Below are 19,811 nucleotides of genomic sequence, written 5' to 3' on the forward strand. Positions count from 1 at the left end.
GGAGGTGATCCTCAGGAGCCCATGTATGACAATATATATATATATATATATATATATATATATATATATATATATATACTGTATATATATATATATAATATATATATATATCCAGTATATCCATCCAGTATCCAACCCGCTATATCCTAACTACAGGGTCACGGGGGTCTGCTGGAGCCAATCCCAGCCAACACAGGGCGCAAGGCAGAGATCAAACCCTGGGCAGGGCACCAGCCCACCGCAGGGCTATATACTGTATATATATATATATATATATATATATGTATATATATATATATATATATATATATATATATATATATATATATATATATATATATATATATATATATATATATATATAAACCTGTATATGGATCAAACATCCCTACCCAGCTGGGAGGCCAAAGAAATGGAGGTACTGAAGGAGACAGTTTGGCAAGACTACATTCTCCCCTGATACTCTAGATGGTAGCAACTCTGGACTTCTGTACCCATATAGACACAGGCAGGGCATGCTGGAAGATGTAGTGCAGCGCAGCAGCTCTGGTGGGCTTCATGGGTGCTGCCAGGAGATACTGCATAGATTCATGGTCCCTACTTTCCAGGACTACTCTGCTTTTCCCAGTCTAGTTACAGTCTAGTGGAAGAAGACAAGGTTTGGCTGGGAGGAGAAGAGGAAGAGAGAAACAGAGGGGAAGACTTTACTGGATCGTGTGTTTTAACAAGAAGTCTGTTTTGTAAGGTACACAATACACTATATATATATATGTATAGAGAGAGAGAGAGAGAGAGAGAGAGAGAGAGAGAGAGAGAGAGAGAGAGCACATGCAATATGTCTTTCTATTATATAAATAAATCTCTTTCACTTTCACATCCCATGAGACAAAGAGTAGATGACAAAGTACAACGTTGTAAAGAATTCAAAAACGTTGTGCGATACACATGCAGACCAGGTTAGATATAATGTAAGTACGAAAATTCAAAAGTCTCCAAAAAATGATAGTAAAGATCGCATTAGTGCAAACAAACGGAAATTATTACTCGGTGAAATAACAGAACAGCGAAAAGAAATCAAATATATTGTTCGGATTTAAACTTTAAGTTGGAGACTTGTAGATCGTCTAATTCATGTTGCCATCAGGGAAATGAAGTGTTTCTTCCCAATGAAGAGGCGTTTGTAAAAAGATAATTTTACAAACACATCTATCTATCTATCTATCTATCTATCTATCTATCTATCTATCTATCTATCTATCTATCTATCTATCTATCTATCTATCTATCTATCTATCTATCTATCTATCTATCTATCTATCTATCTATCTATCTATCTATCTATCTATCTATCTACAGCCCATGCATTCTTTTGACCAGTCACATTTGCCAACTCATACTGTGGTATCCAAAAAGCGCTGCCAAGCCATCTGGGAGATATAATCCACCTAGCGAGTCCAGCTAATTGTGCCCATAAAACCTCCACAGAGAGGTGTCAAGGATGCACCTGTATCAGATGTCCAGATCACCTTAATTTGCCCCTCTTGACGCGGAGGGTCAGTGGCTATACTCCTAGCCTCTCCAAGATGCCTGGGCTTCTCTATCTCTCTCATAAGGTACAGCCTAGTCACTCTGCAAAGAAATCTCTTTGTAGCCACTTGTACCTGCGATTTTGTTCTTTCAGTGACTACCCAAAGCTTATTACCATAGGTGAGGGTGGGGACGTACGTTGAATGGGAAATTGAGAGCTTTGCCTTCTGCCCAGGGCCATCTTATCAACATTATAGGTCCCAGGCAAAGTTGTGTGCTGGGGCCAAATAGAAACATACATAGCCATCAGAAACATAATGAGCCCCCGGGCAGTGCCCATTATGCCCATACGTTAAGACTGCCCTGCGTTCTGCCTCAGCTCCTTCTTCACCACTATGGATCGGTATAGTGACCACATAACTGCAATTGCTGTCCTGATCTGTATGTTAATCTCACCACACCTTTTTCCATCACTCGTGAATAAGATCCCAAGGTACTTAAACTCCTCTACTTGAACCAGTATCTCACCTACCATTTGGAAAGGACAGGCCAGCTTTGTCCTACTTAGGAACATGGACTCAGATATGGAGATGCTGATCCTCATCCTTGATGCTTCATACTCAATTGCAAACCCTCCCAGTGATTGCTGGAGTTCACAGCCCATGATCCACCAGGACCACTTTGTCTGCAAAAAGCAGTGACAAAATTCTAAGGCCACTGAACTGGACAAAGGCTACACCTAGATATCCTGTCCATGAAATTCACAAACAGGATAGGAGACAAAGCATAGCCCTAGCAGAATCCCACACCTTCTGAGAATGGTGCAGATATTTTTTCTGAGTATGCAGACACAGCTCTCACTATGATTATACAGAGTTCAAATATTCTTACTCTCCCATTACCACCAGATGAATTGCTTGAGGAACACGGTTTTATGCCTTCTCTAAATTCACAAAATACATGATTGGGCCTATTCCATGCCCCATCCAGGATTCTATTGAGGGTAAAGACCTGGTCCACTTTTCCATGGCCTGGATACAACTGACATTGCTCTTCCTGGATCTGTCGTTCCATGAGTGGGCAAAGTCTACTTTCCAGTCCCATGGCATAAACTTTTCCCTGGAAGGCTGAGGAGTGTGATCTCCTGGTAATTGGAAAACGCCCTCTGTCCCCCTTAAAGAAGGACCACCATCCCAGTCTGTCATTCCAGGAGTACTACTCCCAATCACCATGCAACACTGGAAAGATGTTCTGCCTTAACAGCCCGGTAATGTCCAGAGTCTTCAGCATTTCTGGGCAGATCTCATTCACCCTCGTTGCCACTGTGGAGTTGCTTAAATACCTCAGTGACCTCCCTCAGAGAAATGGACATTGATCCCCTATCAGCCTCTGGTTCTGCCTCCTCCACAGAAGGTTTGCCTGTCAGTTCAGGAGATCCTCAAAGTGTTCCTTCTACTGCCAGACAACATCTTCAGTCTGGGTCAGCATTTCTTAACCCTTGCTGAGAACAGCCTGAGTAAAGGTTCACCTTCCCCTTTTGAGTTGCCTGTTTGTTTTGCCAGAACTTCTTTGAGTCTGATCTATAATCACTTTCCATGGCCTCTCCTCCCACTTCTTGGTTTTTACTTCCCTGACTGCCAATGCCTTTTCGGCCCATCGGTACGTCTCCGCTGCCTCAGGGAGTCTCTAGTGCTAACCATACATGGAAGGCCTCCTTTTTAGCTTGTTGGCATTCCTCGCTCCCAGTGTCCACCATTGGGTCCTTGGGTTGCTACCTCAAGAGGCACCTATGGCTTTCAGGCCACAGCTATTGGCAGTCACTTCTACAATAAAGGCTTGGAAAAAGGTCCATTTGGACTCTATGTTCCCTGCCTCACCTGTGAAAAAAGCTGTTTCAGAGGTGGGAGTTGAAAGTTTTTTGTACAGGCGGCCTCAAATTCACCTTCACTACTCACTTGGGCTTTCCTGGTCTGTCCAGACACCCTTCCCACCATCTGACCCAACTCAACCCCAGTTGGTGATCAGTTGATAGCTCTGCCTCTCTCTTCACCTGAGTGTCCAGAACATCTGGTCACATATCTGATGATATGATTATAAAATTGATCACTGATCACATAGATATGTTTAAACATACTCTTCATTATGGACAAGCCATGCCTAGCACAGAAGTCCAAGAACAAAATACTGTTCAGATTTAGACCAGGGAGGCCATTCCTCCCAATCACACCTCTCCAGGTATCTCCATCATTACTCACGTGAGAGGTGAAATCACCCAGCAGAATTATGCAGTCCCCAGATGGGGCCTATTCCCGTAACCCTTCCAAGCACTCCAAGAAGGTCTGGTACTCAGAGCAACCATTTGGTGCATAAGCACATATGGCAGTCAGAGTCTTTTCCTCTGTCAATTTCAGCCACATAGAGGCTGCTCTCCAACATGGCATTGACCATGCAGAGGCTCAATAAGATGCTAACTCCCACCTGGTGCCTTTCTCCTTCGGCAACTCCAGAAAAAAAGAGAATCCAGCCACTTTCAAGAGGGATTTGGTTTCAGAACCAAGAGAGTGGGTGGACATAAGCCTAGCGATTTTTAGTTGGTAGCTCTCTGCCTCACCCACCAACTCCTACTCCTCCACCCCAACAAAGGTAAAATACCACATCCTAAGAGTCAGTTTATGTGTCTGGGTTCCAGTGTGCCAAGTCCCATGCCCACGTTACACTGGATCCTGTTTCTCCTGCAGGAGGTGGGTCCACAGGAGACTTTATGCTACTTAAGAGCTTATCTGCTCTCTATATATAAACTCCTAAGCCTAGAAGTGCAACAATTTTGTGCAACAATTTTATGTGATGTTTTTATGTCAAGTTTTTTGTCACGCTTTAAATCAGGTTTATTTTAAAACCTACATATATACAGTGCTTCCGGAAAGTATTCAGAGCGCATTACTTTTTCCACATTTTGTTATGTTACAGCCTTATTCCAAAATGGATTAAATTCATTTTTTTCCTCAGAATTCTACACACAACACCCCATAATGACAATGTGAAAAAAGTTTACTTGAGATTTTTGCAAATTTATTACAAATAAAAAAATTGAGAAAGCACATGTACATAAGTATTCACAGCCTTTGCCATGAAGCTCAAAATTAAGCTCAGGTGCATCCTGTTTCCCCTGATCATCCTTGAGGTGTTTCTGCAGCTTCATTGGAGTCCACCTGTGGTAAATTCAGTTGATTGGACATGATTTGGAAAGGCACACACCTGTCTATATAAGGTCCCACAGTTGACAATTCATGTCAGAGCACAAACCAAGCAGGAAGTCAAAGGAATTGTCTGTAGACCTCCGAGACAGGATTGTCTCGAGGCACAAATCTGGGGAAGGTTACAGAAAAATTTCTGCTGCTTTGAAGGTCCCAATGAGCACAGTGGCCTCCATCATCCGTAAGTGGAAGAAGTTCAAAAACACCAGGACTCTTCCTAGAGCTGGCCGGCCATCTAAACTGAGGGATCGGGGGAGAAGGGCCTTAGTCAGGGAGGTGACCAAGAACCTGATGGTCACTCTGTCAGAGCTCCAGAGGTCCTCTGTGGAGAGAGGAGAACCTTCCAGAAGGACAACCATCTCTGCAGCAATCCACCAATCAGGCCTGTATGGTAGAGTGGCCAGATGGAAGTCACTCCTTAGTAAAAGGCACATGGCAGCCAGCCTGGAGTTTGCCAAAAGGCACCTGAAAATTCTCTGGTCTGATGAGACAAAGATTGAACTCTTTGGTGTGAATGCCAGGCATCACGTTTGGAGGAAACCTGGCACCAGCCGTACAGTGAAGCATGGTGGTGGCAGCATCATGCTGTGGGGATGTTTTTCAGCAGCAGGAACTGGGAGACTAGTCAGGATAAAGGGAAGGATGACTGCAGTAATGTACAGAGACATCCTGGATGAAAACCTGCTCCAGAGCGCTCTTGACCTCAGACTGGGGCGACGGTTCATCTTTCAGCAGGACAACGACCCTAAGCACACAGCCAAGATATCAAAGGAGTGGCTTCAGGACAATTCTGTGAATGTCCTTGAGTGGCCCAGCCAGAGCCCAGACTTGACTCTGATTGAACATCTCTGGAGAGATCTTAAAATGGCTGTGCACCGACGCTTCCCATCCAACCTGATGGAGCTTGAGAGGTGCTGCAAAGAGGAATGGGCGAAACTGGCCAAGGATAGGTGTGCCAAGCTTGTGGCATCATATTCAAAAAGACTTGAGGCTGTAATTGCTGCCAAAGGGGCATCAACAAAGTATTGAGCAAAGGCTGTGAATACTTATGGACATGGGATTTCTCAGTTTTTTTATTTTTAATAAATTTGCAAAAACCTCAAGTAAACTTTTTCACGTTATCATTATGGGGTGTTGTGTGTAGAATTCTGAGGAAAAAAAATGAATTTAATCCATTTTGGAATAAGGCTGTAACATAACAAAATGTGGAAAAAGTGATGCGCTGTGAATACTTTCCGGATGCACTGTATGTTTGGTATCATTCTTTTCAGAATTTATCGAACTTTAATGTGATGTTGTTAGATTTTCAGATTCTTATTCTGTTATTAAATTATAAACTAAAAAATATCAAGAACTCAAATCCCACAAGATGAGATTTTGTGCCCTATGATTTAACCATGCCCAGGACCAAAAAATAACCAACAAAGAGTAGGACAGCTGCTGTACAGGCTTTTAAATGTTGAAAGTGCCACGCGAGCAACAAGCCAGCAGCCTTGGTGCCGCGTTCCTTGGTGCTTTCTCTGTTTTTGTTTGTTTGTTCAGTGACAAGCTGTCCCCCTCTGATCACATACAGCAGAGAGGAACTCTTACACATCAGTCAATTCGCTGGTGAAATTTTTTCACTGTCTTTCACTCAAACAGAACACTTTACAGAACTTTTAGTCAGAGGAGCAGCCGCCCTTTACGGAATTAGCAGGGGACGCCGACGAGGGAAGCGAGCCGGAGTGCTTGTTAAACTGCGCCACCGGGGATTTCGAACTGCGCTCCCTTCAATACACCTGGCGAACGTCCGCTCTTTGGCCAACAAGATGGACGAACTGCTACTGTTAAGCAGGATAAACACGGACTTTTCCAGATCTGCCGTCCTGTGCTTCACTGAAACCTGGCTTGGTGAGCACATCCCCGATAGCGCATTATACCTGCCGAGCTTCCAAGTTCTCCATGTGGACCGCGTCATGGAGCTCTCGGGGAAAACGAAAGGAGGCGGAATCTGTTTCTACATAAACGAAGGTTGGTGTACAGATGTCACAGTACTAATCAAAACATGCAGCCCTCACTTAGAGTCTTTTTTCATTGACTGTAAACCGTTCTATTCACCGCGGGAGTTTTCCTCGTTTATTCTGGTTGGTGTTTACATCCCACCTCAGGCCTGTGTTAGTGAAGCATTACAACACCTGGCTGACCAGATAACTAACATGGAGCACAAACACCCGGACTCCTTGCTCATTGTTCTTGGTGATTTTAACAGAGCAAACCTCAGGCAAGAACTGCCAAAATTCAGTCAGCATATTAAGTGTCCTACCAGGGACAAAAACACACTGGACCACTGCTACACTGCATTAAAGGATGCTTATCGCTCTGTCCCTCGTGCTGCCCTGGGACTCTCTGACCACTGTTTGGTTCATCTTCTCCCAACTTACAGGCAGAACTTAAGATCTGCAAAGCCTGTGGTGAAAACGGTGAAGAGATGGACCAACGAGGCAAAGCTGGAACTACAAGCCTGCTTTTACTGTACTGATTGGAGTGTTTTTGAGTCTGCAGCGACAGACCTGTATGAGCTTACTGACACTGTGACATCCTACGTCAGTTTTTGTGAGGATATGTGTGTGCCCATGAAAACTTTTCGCACATACAACAACAACAAACCCTGGTTTACTACAAAACTCAGGCAGCTTCGTCAGGCTAAGGAGAAGGCCTACAGAAGTGGGGACAGAATCCTGTATAATCAGGCCAGAAACACATTGACAAAGGAGATCAGAGTAGCAAAGAGGTGCTACACTGAAAAGCTGGAAAATAGGTTTACAGCCAACGACCCTGCATCAGTGTGGAGAGGTTTGAAAGACATCACCAACTACAGGAAACCATCCCCCCATACTGAAGAGAACCATCAACTGGCCAACGAGCTGAATTTGTTCTACTGCAGGTTTGATAATCCCTCTTTCACACCTCTCACCCACGCCAATCAAAATACACTCCCAGCACCCACTACTAAGCCCCTGCCCCTCCCCACTGACACCATACCTGCAGTCAGGATCTGTGAAGGTGACGTGAGTCAGCTCTTCAGGAGACAGAAGATCAGGAAGGCACCAGGTCCAGATGGTGTGTCACCCTCCTGTCTTAAAGTCTGTGCTGATCAGCTGGCCCCCATATTTACGCAGATCTTCAACAGATCCCTGGAGCTATGTGAAGTTCCCTTCTGCCTTAAGTGTTCCACAATTATCCCGGTTCCAAAGAAAACCTCCATCGCAGGGTTAAATGACTACAGGCCAGTTGCCCTGACGTCTGTGGTCATGAAATCCTTTGAAAGACTGGTGTTGACCTACCTGAAGGACATTACAGGCCCCCTGCTTGACCCCCTACAGTTTGCTTACCGAGCAAACAGGTCAGTGGATGATGCAATCAACATGGGACTGCACTACATCCTGAAACATCTCGACTCTCCAGGGACATATGCTAGGATCCTGTTTGTGGACTTCAGCTCGGCGTTCAACACTATCATTCCAGAAGTCCTCCACACCAAACTCACTTGGCTCACTGTACCCATCTCCCAGTGGATCACAAACTTCCTGACAGATAGGAAGCAGCAAGTGAGACTGGGAAAAATCACATCCAGCACACGAACAGTCACCCCTTGGACCCCCCAGGGATGTGTCCTCTCTCCTCTGCTCTTCTCCCTCTACACAAATGACCGCACCTCAAGAGACCCGTCTGTTAAAATCCTGAAGTTCGCAGATGATATGACAGTCATTGGCCTCATCAAGGACAGTGACGAGTCTGTATACAGACGAGAGGTCGAACAGCTGGCCCTCTGGTGCGGTCAAAACAACCTGGAGCTGAACAAGCTTAAAACTGTGGAGATGACAGTGGACTTCAGGAGGAGCCCCCCAGTGCTGCCCCCTCTCACACTACTCAACAGCATTGTGTCTGCTGTGGAAAACTTTAGGTTTCAGGGATCCACAATTTCCCAGGACCTAAAGCGGGATCTAAACATAAACACAATCGTTAAAAAGGCCCAGCAGAGGTTGTACTTCCTGCACCAGCTCAGGAAGTTCAACCTGCCTCAGGAGCTGCTCATCCAATTTTACTCTGCAGTAATCCAGTCTGTTCTCTGTTCATCTATCACAGTCTGGTTTGGCTCAGCCACAAAACAGGACAGGAACAGACTTCAACGGACAGTCAGGATTGCAGAAAAAATCATTGGTGTTGATCTGCCCTCCATTCAAGACTTATACAGATCTCGAGTCAGGAAACGGGCAGAAAACATTATTGCAGACCCATCACACCCTGGTTACAACCTTTTTCAACTTCTTCCCTCTGGTAGGCGCTACAGAGCACTGTACGCCAAAACTACCAGACATGTGAACAGTTTCTTTCCTCAGGCCATCACTCTCATGAACACTTAAGTCAATCTCACAGCATCAGGGACAATACTAGGTAAAACCGGAGTCCAATTCCTTGTATGTGTACATATACTTGGCCAATAAGCTGATTCTGATTCTGATTCTGATTCTGATAAAAACTGTATTTGTTTCCCATTGTATCACTGTTTAAGAGGGGGTTTCGGAGGAGCGACCACATCTCTTTGGGTGCGTTCAGCCCCCCTCTTCACAACGTAAGCGCCAGAGATGCAAAGTGGCTGTTGTGTAGCGCAGGGCTGGGGTTGGCGAGTGAAGCGAGCAGGGGGCGAACGCCCCAGTATTTATATATACAGTATAGTACATACATGTATATACATATCGTATGTACAGACACTGTTTTACAAATAATATAAACTGTTAAAAACATTTATAAAGTCAAGCAGATACTATATTCACATAATTACGACTTGATGTTCAAATAAAACAGTCATTTAATTATCAGATTATTATTATCTTTCGATGTCAATAAATATTTACAGTGTATATCCATTTGCATAAGCAGCACAGTGGTTAGCACTGCTGCCCCAAAGCCCCATGGGATTGGGGGTCATGTGAGAAAAAAACTCAAATAATATTAAAAAGTCCAAAAATTTTTTAAAATTCAAATAAGCAAATTGATACATGATATTGCCAAAACAGTTCTAATATATGTTCTGTGGTAATAACCTCCTGTCCCAAAGATTTCAGTTTTTCAAGAAGATGCTTTCTTTGCTCCTCATATGCCGTACATTCCAGCAATATATACTTTACGCTTTCAGGATAATTATATTTTCTGCATATCTCTGTATGATGTCTATTTATTGCAAACAGTGACTAGTTCAAGCCTGTGTGTCCATGATGTAATCGTGTGATGATGACTTCCTCCCTCCTATTACTGCCTCCTACTTTGCTCTTTTAAATCACCTTCTGATTTTATATCCTGTAAATGCCTTCCTTTCTTTTCTTGATCCCAGATGGGTTGTCAAATTGATTTAAATGACCTTTTTATTAAGGTGTTTGCTTTCCCTTTACACAATGGCACCATGCCATCTATATTCTTATTAATAAGTGACTATTTAGCCATGTTGTCAGCTACCTCATTTCCCAAAACACCTGCGTGTGCAGGAACCCATAGGAAATAAGCAGCTATGCCAAGGATCGACAGCTTCCATAGCAGTTGCTGTGGTCCATTCGTGGTTTGTGTAGAAGTTGCATGTTCTTCCTATGTGCATTTTTCTTCCCGCTCTCCATTTATTCTCTCACTGATGGATTGTGAAACATGAGTCCCTGTCTTGCACCCCAAAACACGAGGCTGAGTCTCAGTACTTTAGCAAAACCAGCTTTATTCAGCTTGAAACAGGAACGACACGGTTATTTATTGTAATGGGATCTACCACTCTCCTAAACACAGACACAGCAATCAGGCAGGGTTGTCGTTGTGTTAGTGGCCAAGTAATACTGTTCCCTGGATTTCTAATGTTCATCGCATCACCCATTGACGACAGGCGCTTTTACTGTATAGCACGATTGCAATCAGCTCGGAATTGTTTCCGTGGCGCTTCACTGCAGCGCTATGAGCCTGCAGTTGCCCTGGCAATGGATAAGCAATCTTCAGAGACGCGACAGTCGCGCTTTGGCATGTCATCCTGTTGGTCTGGTCCCAAAAGACTTCAGAAATCTCATATGGATACATTATATTAATGGGTGACCAATGAGTGTAAGTGAGGGTGATCTGCAGTAGATTGGCGCCCTTTCTAAGCTCAGTTCCTGCCTTGTCCATGATTCTGCCTCAAACTGGATTTGATTGGATCATGGGAAGCACTGCTTCTAATCATGAATGGGGACCACCACTAGTACACCCTCATATCCACAATGATGAGCGTTGTGTCATTCTCTATTTAAGATAATGAAGCTAATCACTCTTGGATTTCAGCATATGATTATCAATTCAGCAAACGTACTCCATGCTATATTTGTTAGATTCCCAAGGACATAGCAAATACTTATTCACATAATAATTGTAAGATCATCTGCCCATTTTTTATATTCATTCTGAGGGGAAACTCACAGGAGAACCAAGTGACACATGGTCAAGGATTTCTGTTTGGTGGAATTTCAACAAACCTAGGCTGAATACAAAAAATCCTAATATTGGGGAATAACTTAAGAGCTAGACACGTCCAGCCATGATAGTGTTCAGCCTTATTATAAACCCCACCAGTCCTTGTTTGACTCTGGATTAACAGAGTGCTTTATTCATTTCAGTGGCTGGCATTTCTTCATTGAGATTTTTGATGGCTTTCATGTATGAATAAGTTTTCTTAGGCAGGGTGTTTTTGGTGTTGGTCTGTCTTTTTCATGAGAGGTCAGCAGTCCTGCCAAAATTAGGCTATTAGGCTATTGGAAGCCTAATATTCTTAAGAGTCTTTGTGCAGCGTTGCTATCAACTGGTCCCTGAATGAATAGAAAATGTAAAAATCTAAGTGTGGAATCATAAATAGATGAAGAGTCTCCATGGGATTTAGAATTGCAATCAGAATGCAGGGCTATCATGGAACTGGTGTCACATTCAAATTATGAGCAAAATGACTTTATAGCCTTGGGGTGTTAGACAGTGATGAAGATGATAACTGCTCTCTACTATTAAAAAATGAAAACAATGCTGCCAATAAATGAAAGAAACTGGAATACTACAAAGTTAATATAGCATCTGGAAATTGACTGTAAATATTTTTTTATTAAATGTGGATCTTTATTCATGACACTCTGCCACCCTATTGCTACATCTTTGAGAGAACAATTTATGTTTAGTTAAACTGTTTTTAGAGATTTATCTGGTTTGTCTAATAATTTCAAAGGAATGACAATACAGGCAAAGCATGGAGAAACACGATGCCTAGGAAGTCACAAATAATCTGGACATGCTTGACCAATGACACTGACATTTATTTCTAGTAGGACTGGTGTTCAGTGGATGTCCAACTTGTTCTTTATGCAGTTTCAGTTAATTCAAAATCCTGCTGCAAGAATTATTACAAGAACCACAAAATACAAACACATTACTCCAATTCTTAAGTTCTTACAATGACTCCAAGTTAAGTTTAGGACAGATTTGAAAATCCTCCTTTTAATGTATAAAGGCTTAAATGGCCAAGACCCTCTTACTTATCTGAACTTATCATTATTTACAAGCCACGGTACACACTGAGATCTTAAGATGATGGTCTACATATGATTCTAAGGATTAATGTAATAACAGTGGGAGGTGAGCTTTTCGTTACAGAGCCTTGAAGCTGTGGAATGATCTGCCTGCTAATATGAGAAATGCCCCTTCAGTCTCAGGCTGAAGACTTACGACTTTAGTCCAGCATACCCCGACTAGAGCTGCTGACTAGGTGTGCATACTGCATTTCTGCTTGTTAGTCATTAATACTAAAATATTAAGTAATATTGTTAGTGTTACTAACCCTTGCCTATTCTGTTTTTCTTCTTGGTATTCTCATGTGACACTTGGTGCCACTGCTCTATTGCCTAGTTATTTGTCTGCCTATGGATAAAGTCATCTCAGATAAAGGAACACTGGAATCATGGGGTAGAAGGGTCCTTTCATCAGATTGGCTGGATCACACTGACTCAGCTGTAGACTCGCCAATAGGAGAGATTGCGACTAGTTGGCCGAGGTTGTTGTCCTGACTTGTCTGCCTCCTTTTCTACAATTTGCCGTAGTTCTGCAATTAACTGATGGACAGATATTGTTGTTTTTCATTCTGTTAATTAGTTTCTACTTTGTTGTTGACGTATTTGAACAAATCAGTATCTTTACATATGCTAGTTCTGCATTTAATGAGTGGTATCATCTATTCTTACATTTTTCCTTGAGAGTTATCGTGATGCCCTGCGCCTGCACTTAGTGAGCAGTTCAGTGCAAGAACAAAGTATTTTGTACTCATGTATTGTACTTCTGATGTGGCAATGATAGACTGGCCATCTGGGTCTGTGAATTCTATATTCTGTTTTGTGTATGTTTTTTTTTTTTTTGCTCCATTTTTTGATACCAAGGGCACTCCGAACTTACCTGGAAGGTGTTCTGTCTCTGAATTATCCTTGTCAAGATTTCTTCCAGTTTTTTTTTCTTACAAAGGTATTTCTGGGATTTTTTCACGTCTTTTTAGAGAGTCAAGGCTGGGGGTCTGTCAAAAGCCAGGGACTGTTAAAGCCCATTGAGGTATTTCTTCATGATTTTGGGTTATACAAGAAATAAATTTGTTGTTGTGGTGATATGGGCTGGTTCTAAATATCTGATGGAGAACTGCTAGTGATGGAATCCAAGTGTCTAATGGGCTGTCCAGAGGAGTTAAATGTTAGTTAGAGTTCAGAGGCCTAATTACCTTGACATGGAGGGCACAACTTTGAACATAGAAAGAGGGATACATCGTCCTTAGGTATGATGAGTTTGGAAGATCATTAAGAGCAGTCAGCAGGTATGTGGAAGATGGACTCTTCATACTCATAATCCATATATAGTATACGTATATGCTTGAAAGATGACCCTGATTACTTTTAAATTAGCTTTCAAAGGCACACATGCTGACTTTTAATTGCAGATGTTAGCTAAAAATTTATTTGGTATATAAAGAGATGCTGTCTTAGAGCACCAGCATCCAGAATAGAAGTGTCTGGGTGGTATGTTCATGTTGTCCCCTGTAACAGACTTCACTCCAGGTTTCCTCCCATTAACTAGGTTGGTGACTCAGTTTACACTGCGTGAATATGTGATGCCCTGGCATCCTGTCTGGGATTGGTTACTGCCTTGCACATGATGGTATCAGGATACACTCTAGTAGCCTGTGATCCGAAACTGGATTAAAATTGAGGTTTATGATATGTTCCTAGCTGTGTAAGCCCATGCTGTAAAAAGCCCGGGCTCCTAGAAACCATGGATTCTGGTACTTCAAACACTCAATTGCATCGGTTGTGCATTAGCGGTTAAGCAAGGTTCTCTTTCCTCGGAGGTTTCGTTTTTCTGATGTACTCACCTTGCTTGTGTATTATCGGCTAAGCGAGTTTCTCTTTTCTCAGCAGTTTCACTTTGGCGACAGAGTCGATTTCTTTGAGCTTCATGCTGTAGCCTCGCACTTTGGGGCCGGACAGACAGACACACACACTTCCACACATAGACGTTTATATATAAGATAATCGTTGCCTAAGGTCTGGAACACTATATCTTAGTAGATACACAATGTATTCAGGGCCTTCTCTGGCATATTGACTATACAGAATAGATCACCGTAGAAGTAATGGCAGTAGGTCACATAGTTTGAGGTGCCATCTTCACCGTGGCACTCCTTTTGCACCATTTTATATTATGTGTCACAAAATGTACTTAATTGTTAGTTTTCAAATTGGGTGTCAAGACACATTCATGGCTACCAGAGACATTTCACTTCATAGGAAACAGCTTGGTAAAATTGACAGGATGGCATGATGATGCAGTGGTTAGTGACGCCTCACAGTTTGAGCTTCCAGGGTTTTATGCATGTCTTGTCGATAGTTTTTTCTCTGGGTTTTTCCTCAACATTCCCAATGACACATAGATAAGTGACTCCATTTGGGTCTTATGTGAGTGTGGGCATCAAAGTGGTTGAGCTGGAGCCAAGATGGACTCACCCCATTTGCAACGCTAGTTCCTGTTTTACACCCAGTGCTGCCAGGATTGCCCACAGCCTACTGTGACTCTGATTTGGATGCAGCAGGACTGAGAATGTTATGTCATTTAATTCCTACCTTTTCATCTTGTGTTAATAATTCAAAGGTATTGCAGTCTAATAGGATGCTGTTTAGTGAGCTACCTTTCAAACAATGCCATCGGCTGGATGAGTTATGTTGTGCAATGCTGCTGAATGAGATGCTTTTGGGTTCCATGGGTGCAACTAAGCTGTTCTGATCAACAAAAAAGGTGAATTAGAAATGTGCTGTAAGTCCTACACTGTGAAGCATTAGCATCTGAGAGACCTGAGCCTTGTCAGGACACAGTGTGAAGTGAGGCACTTGGTTCTTTCCTATTTTTGGTAAAACGTCGAGAAGAGACAAATAATAACCACAAAAAGAAAGTCAGCAAGTACACCTATAAATCAGCTCTGTTTTCTTGTAAAACACTCTTCCAAAGCATACTAAATTTTAATGAAAAAAACAGTGAGTGGAAACAAGAGTTGCTACTTGATACAAACAAAACAGCCAACTCTGTCCAGAAAAATCCAATAGTTGGAATTCAAAAATCCTACCTGACTACATTGCTTAACATTCCCCAGTCTGCCCAATCCAGTTCTGGGTCATAGGAAGCACTGGGTACAAGGCATGAATCAACGGGGTGCCAGTCCATCATACGACGCACTCATGCACACACTGCTCTCATAAAATTTACAATTAACCTAAATACATGCACACACATAACTTTGAGATGTAAGCATCTTAATTTAGGCCCACCTAAGTGAAGAAGTGAAGCTCTGAGAGCCAGCAGTTGCTCCAGCAACGGGCAAGCAATCCTCCACAGACACGGCAATCGCACATCGGTGTGTCGTCCTGTTGGTCTGGTCCCAAAAGAGTTCAGAAACCTCACATGGATACTTTCGTTTAATGGGTGACCAATGAGTGTAAGTGAGGGTGATCTGCAGTAGATCGCTCCCCTTTCTAAGCTCAGTTCCTGCCTTGTCCATGATTCTGCCTCAATCTGGATTGGACTGGATCATGGGAAGCTCTGCTTCTAATCATGAAGGGGGACTACCACTAGTACACCCTCATATCCACAATGATGAGCGTTGTGCCATTCTCTATTTAAGATAATGAAGCTAATCACTCTTGGATTTCAGCGTATGATTATCAATTCAGCAAACGTACTCCATGCTATATTTGTTAGATTCCCAAGGACATAGCAAATACTTATTCACATTGTAAGCTTCTGCCCATTTTTCATATTCATTCTGAGGGTAAACTCATGGCAGAATCAAGTGACACATGGTCAAGGATTTCTGTTTGGTGGAATTTCAGCAAGTCTATACTGGATACAAAAAATCCTAATATTGGGGCACGACTTAAGAGCTAGACACGTCCAGCCATGATGGTGTTCAGCTGTATTGTAAACCCCAGCAGTCCTTGTTTGACTCTGGATTAACAGAGTGCTTTATTAATTTCAGTGGCTGGCATTTCTTCATTGAGATTTTTGATGGCTTCCACCTATGAATGAGGCAGGGTGTTTTTGGTGTTGGTCTTCCTTTTTCATGAGAGGTCAGCAGTCCCGCCAAATGGCTATTGGAAGACAGATTGTCACCTTTTGGCCTAATAGTCTTAGAGTCTTGTGCAGCGTTAACTGAATTAACAGTCAATTCCGTCCAGAATAAACAGTAGTTGGAATTCAAAAAACCTACCTGACTACATTGCCTAACATTCCCCAATCTGCCTTGGTAATGTGAAGAAGTGTAACATAACTGAAGTAGCATTTAATATCTTTTATTCCAATAAGACAATTTTTTAAAAAAGTAAAATTGTGCCATATAGAGATTACACCAAGGGACTGAAAATGTTGTGCGTGCAGCATGTAGTCTAACAGAATGAATATTCAGCGCTGTCCAGAAACCTGAAGAAAATGGTGCCATACCAGCCACATATGAAAGCTTTAATAACACATATAAAGGGTTGAGCAGAGAGAAAAAACAAATGCTTGCTTGGATGGACTTTTACTACACATTAGTGTCTGGGCAGACAACCTCTTTCTCTACCTATTATCCATGACTGTCTCTCCCACTCGTCTGTCTTTTATACGATTATCCTCCTTGTTTTCTACAAAGTAACACTCCTTAAGCTCTGTGACTATTTCCACCCAATTCTGGTAATCAGTTTAAGGAAATCTTCAGAATCACTTCCGGTGGCAGGGCTGCTGCCCTTTTGACTGACTTCCCTATTGCCATCCATGTTTAAGGGAGTATGAGGGGCAGCTCTCTGCTTAGACATAATATCTGCGTAGCCCCTGCCTTCTTAAGTCAGATCTTCTGTTTCTTATATACAGTGCATCCAGAAAGTATTCACAGCGCATCACTTTTTCCACATTTTGTTATGTTATAGCCTTATTCCAAAATGGATTAAATTCATTTTTTTCCTCAGAATTCTGTACACAACACCCCATAATGACAACGTGAAAAAAGTTTACTTGAGATTTTTGCGAATTTATTAAAAATAAAAAAACTGAGAAATCCCATGTCCATAAGTATTCACAGCCGTTGCTCAATACTTTGTCGATACACCTTTGGCAGCAATTACAGCCTCAAGTCTTTTTGAATATGATGCCACAAGCTTGGCACACCTATCCTTGGCCAGTTTTGCCCATTCCTCTTTGCAGCACCTCTCAAGGTCCATCAGGTTGGATGGGAAGCCACGGTGCACAGCCATTTTAAGAGCTCTCCAGAGATGTTCAATCAGATTCAAGTCTGGGCTCTGGCTGGGCCACTCAAGGACATTCACAGAGTTGTCCTGAAGCCACTCCTTTGATATCTTTGCTGTGTGCTTAGGGTCGTTGTCCTGCTGAAAGATGAACTGTCGCCCCAGTCTGAGGTCAAGAGCGCTCTGGAGCAGGTTTTTATCCAGGATGTCTCTGTACATTGCTGCAGTCATCTTTCCCTTTATCCTGACTAGACTCCCAGTCCCTGCCACTGAAAAACATCTCCACAGCATGATGCTGCCACCACCATGCTTCACTGTAGGGATGGTATTGGCCTGGTGATGAGCGGTGCCTGGTTTCCTCCAAACGTGACGCCTGGCATTCACACCAAAGAGTTCAATCTTTGTCTCATCAGACCAGAGAATTTTCTTTCTCATGGTCTGAGAGTCCTTCAGGTGCCTTTTGGCAAACTCCAGGCGGGCTGCCATGTGCCTTTTACTAAGGAGTAGCTTCCATCTGGTCACTCTAACATACAGGCCTGATTGGTGGATTGCTGCAGAGATGGTTGTCCTTCTGGAAGGTTCTCCTCTCTCCACAGAGGACCTCTGGAGCTCTGACAGAGTGACCATCAGGTTGTTGGTCATCTCCCTGACTAAGGCCCTTCTCCCCCGATCGCTCAGTTTAGATGGCCAGCCAGCTCTAGCAAGAGTCCTGGTGGTTTCGAACTTCTTCCACTTACGGATGATGGAGGCCACTGCGCTCATTGGGACCTTCAAAGCAGCAGAAACTTTTCTGTAACCTTACCCAGATATTTGCCTCGAAACAATCCTGTCTCGGAGGTCTACAGACAATTCTTTTGACTTCATGCTTTGTTTGTGTTCTGACATGAACTGTCAACTGTGGGACCTTATATAGACAGGTGTGTGCCTTTCCAAATCATGTCCAGTCAACTGAATTTACCACAGGTGGACTCCAATGAAGCTGCAGAAACATCTCAAGGATGATCAGGGGAAACAGGATGCACCTGAGCTCAATTTTGAGCTTCATGGCAAAGGCTGTGAATACTTATGTACATGTGCCTTCTCAGTTTTGTTATTTTTAATAAATTTGCAAAAACCTCAAGTAAACTTTTTTCATGTTGTCATCTTGGGGTGCTGAGGAAAAAAATGAAATTAATCCATTTTGGAATAAGGTTGTAACATAACAAAATGTGGAAAAAGTGATATGCTGGGAGTACTTTCCGGATGCACTGTAACAAAAAATACTTACTGGTTGCTCGTATGGCCTTGTCTGTACAACCACAAGCTGGTCTATTCCAGAGCAAACTCCCATGCTGGAGGGAGCTGACCCATTTCAGCAAAACACCTGTGAATAATCTACTCAGTGAATGCTCAAGCAAAATGGCAGACTGTTCATAAAGTCAGGAAACATCTAAAAATGAGAACAGCAAAACAGGTTAAAGAGTGATGGGATAGCAAGTTGTAACCCTATTTGCTGTCCTTGCTAGGCTGTAGGTGGCGTGATAGCCAATGGGCATGGGCTGGAATCCCGACCATAATGATGCATGATTTCTGGTGCATGAATGGGAGGCCTCCGTACTGTATGGCTGTTCCCTGCCTTTGCCAGGAGGATGCCAGGAGGAGCCAACCTCATAGTGAATATGCTGGCAAAGATCTTTACTCAGCTGGGAGGCCAGTGTAATAGAGGGGTGGGGAGGCCTATTTGCAGGACCATCTTACCAGCATTGTAGGCCCCCGGGCAAAGTATTGTGCTGGGGCCATTGTTTTGATAGCAAAACAGAAACATACATAGGCTTCGGAAACATTGTGGGTCCCACAGTGTGCCCACTATGCCCATATGTTAAGATGGCAGTGCCTGTTTGGGCTATTTACTTTCCCAACATGCTACATGGCAACAGCCCTGGGTTATGGTACCCATACGGATACTAGCAAGGTATGATGGGAATTATAGTCTTGTGGGGTAGTCCTTTTGGGTTCCAAGGGTGCCACCAGGGGATGCTGTACGGATCTGTGGTCCCAACTTTAGGGAGCTTCTGCCTGACCCAGAAGTGCTTCCTTCAGGCAATAACCCTGACATCTGAAGTACTTCTGAGTCTTCCATTAAAAAACCATCTGTGCATCACCCAGGTGAGTTGGAGTTGGATGGATGTGGACAAAGCTCTCCAGGGAGGAGTGGAGGAAGAGA

The sequence above is a fragment of the Erpetoichthys calabaricus genome, chromosome 16 (genome assembly GCF_900747795.2).
Source record: "Erpetoichthys calabaricus chromosome 16, fErpCal1.3, whole genome shotgun sequence".
In the NCBI taxonomy this organism is placed as follows: Eukaryota; Metazoa; Chordata; class Cladistia; order Polypteriformes; family Polypteridae; genus Erpetoichthys; species Erpetoichthys calabaricus.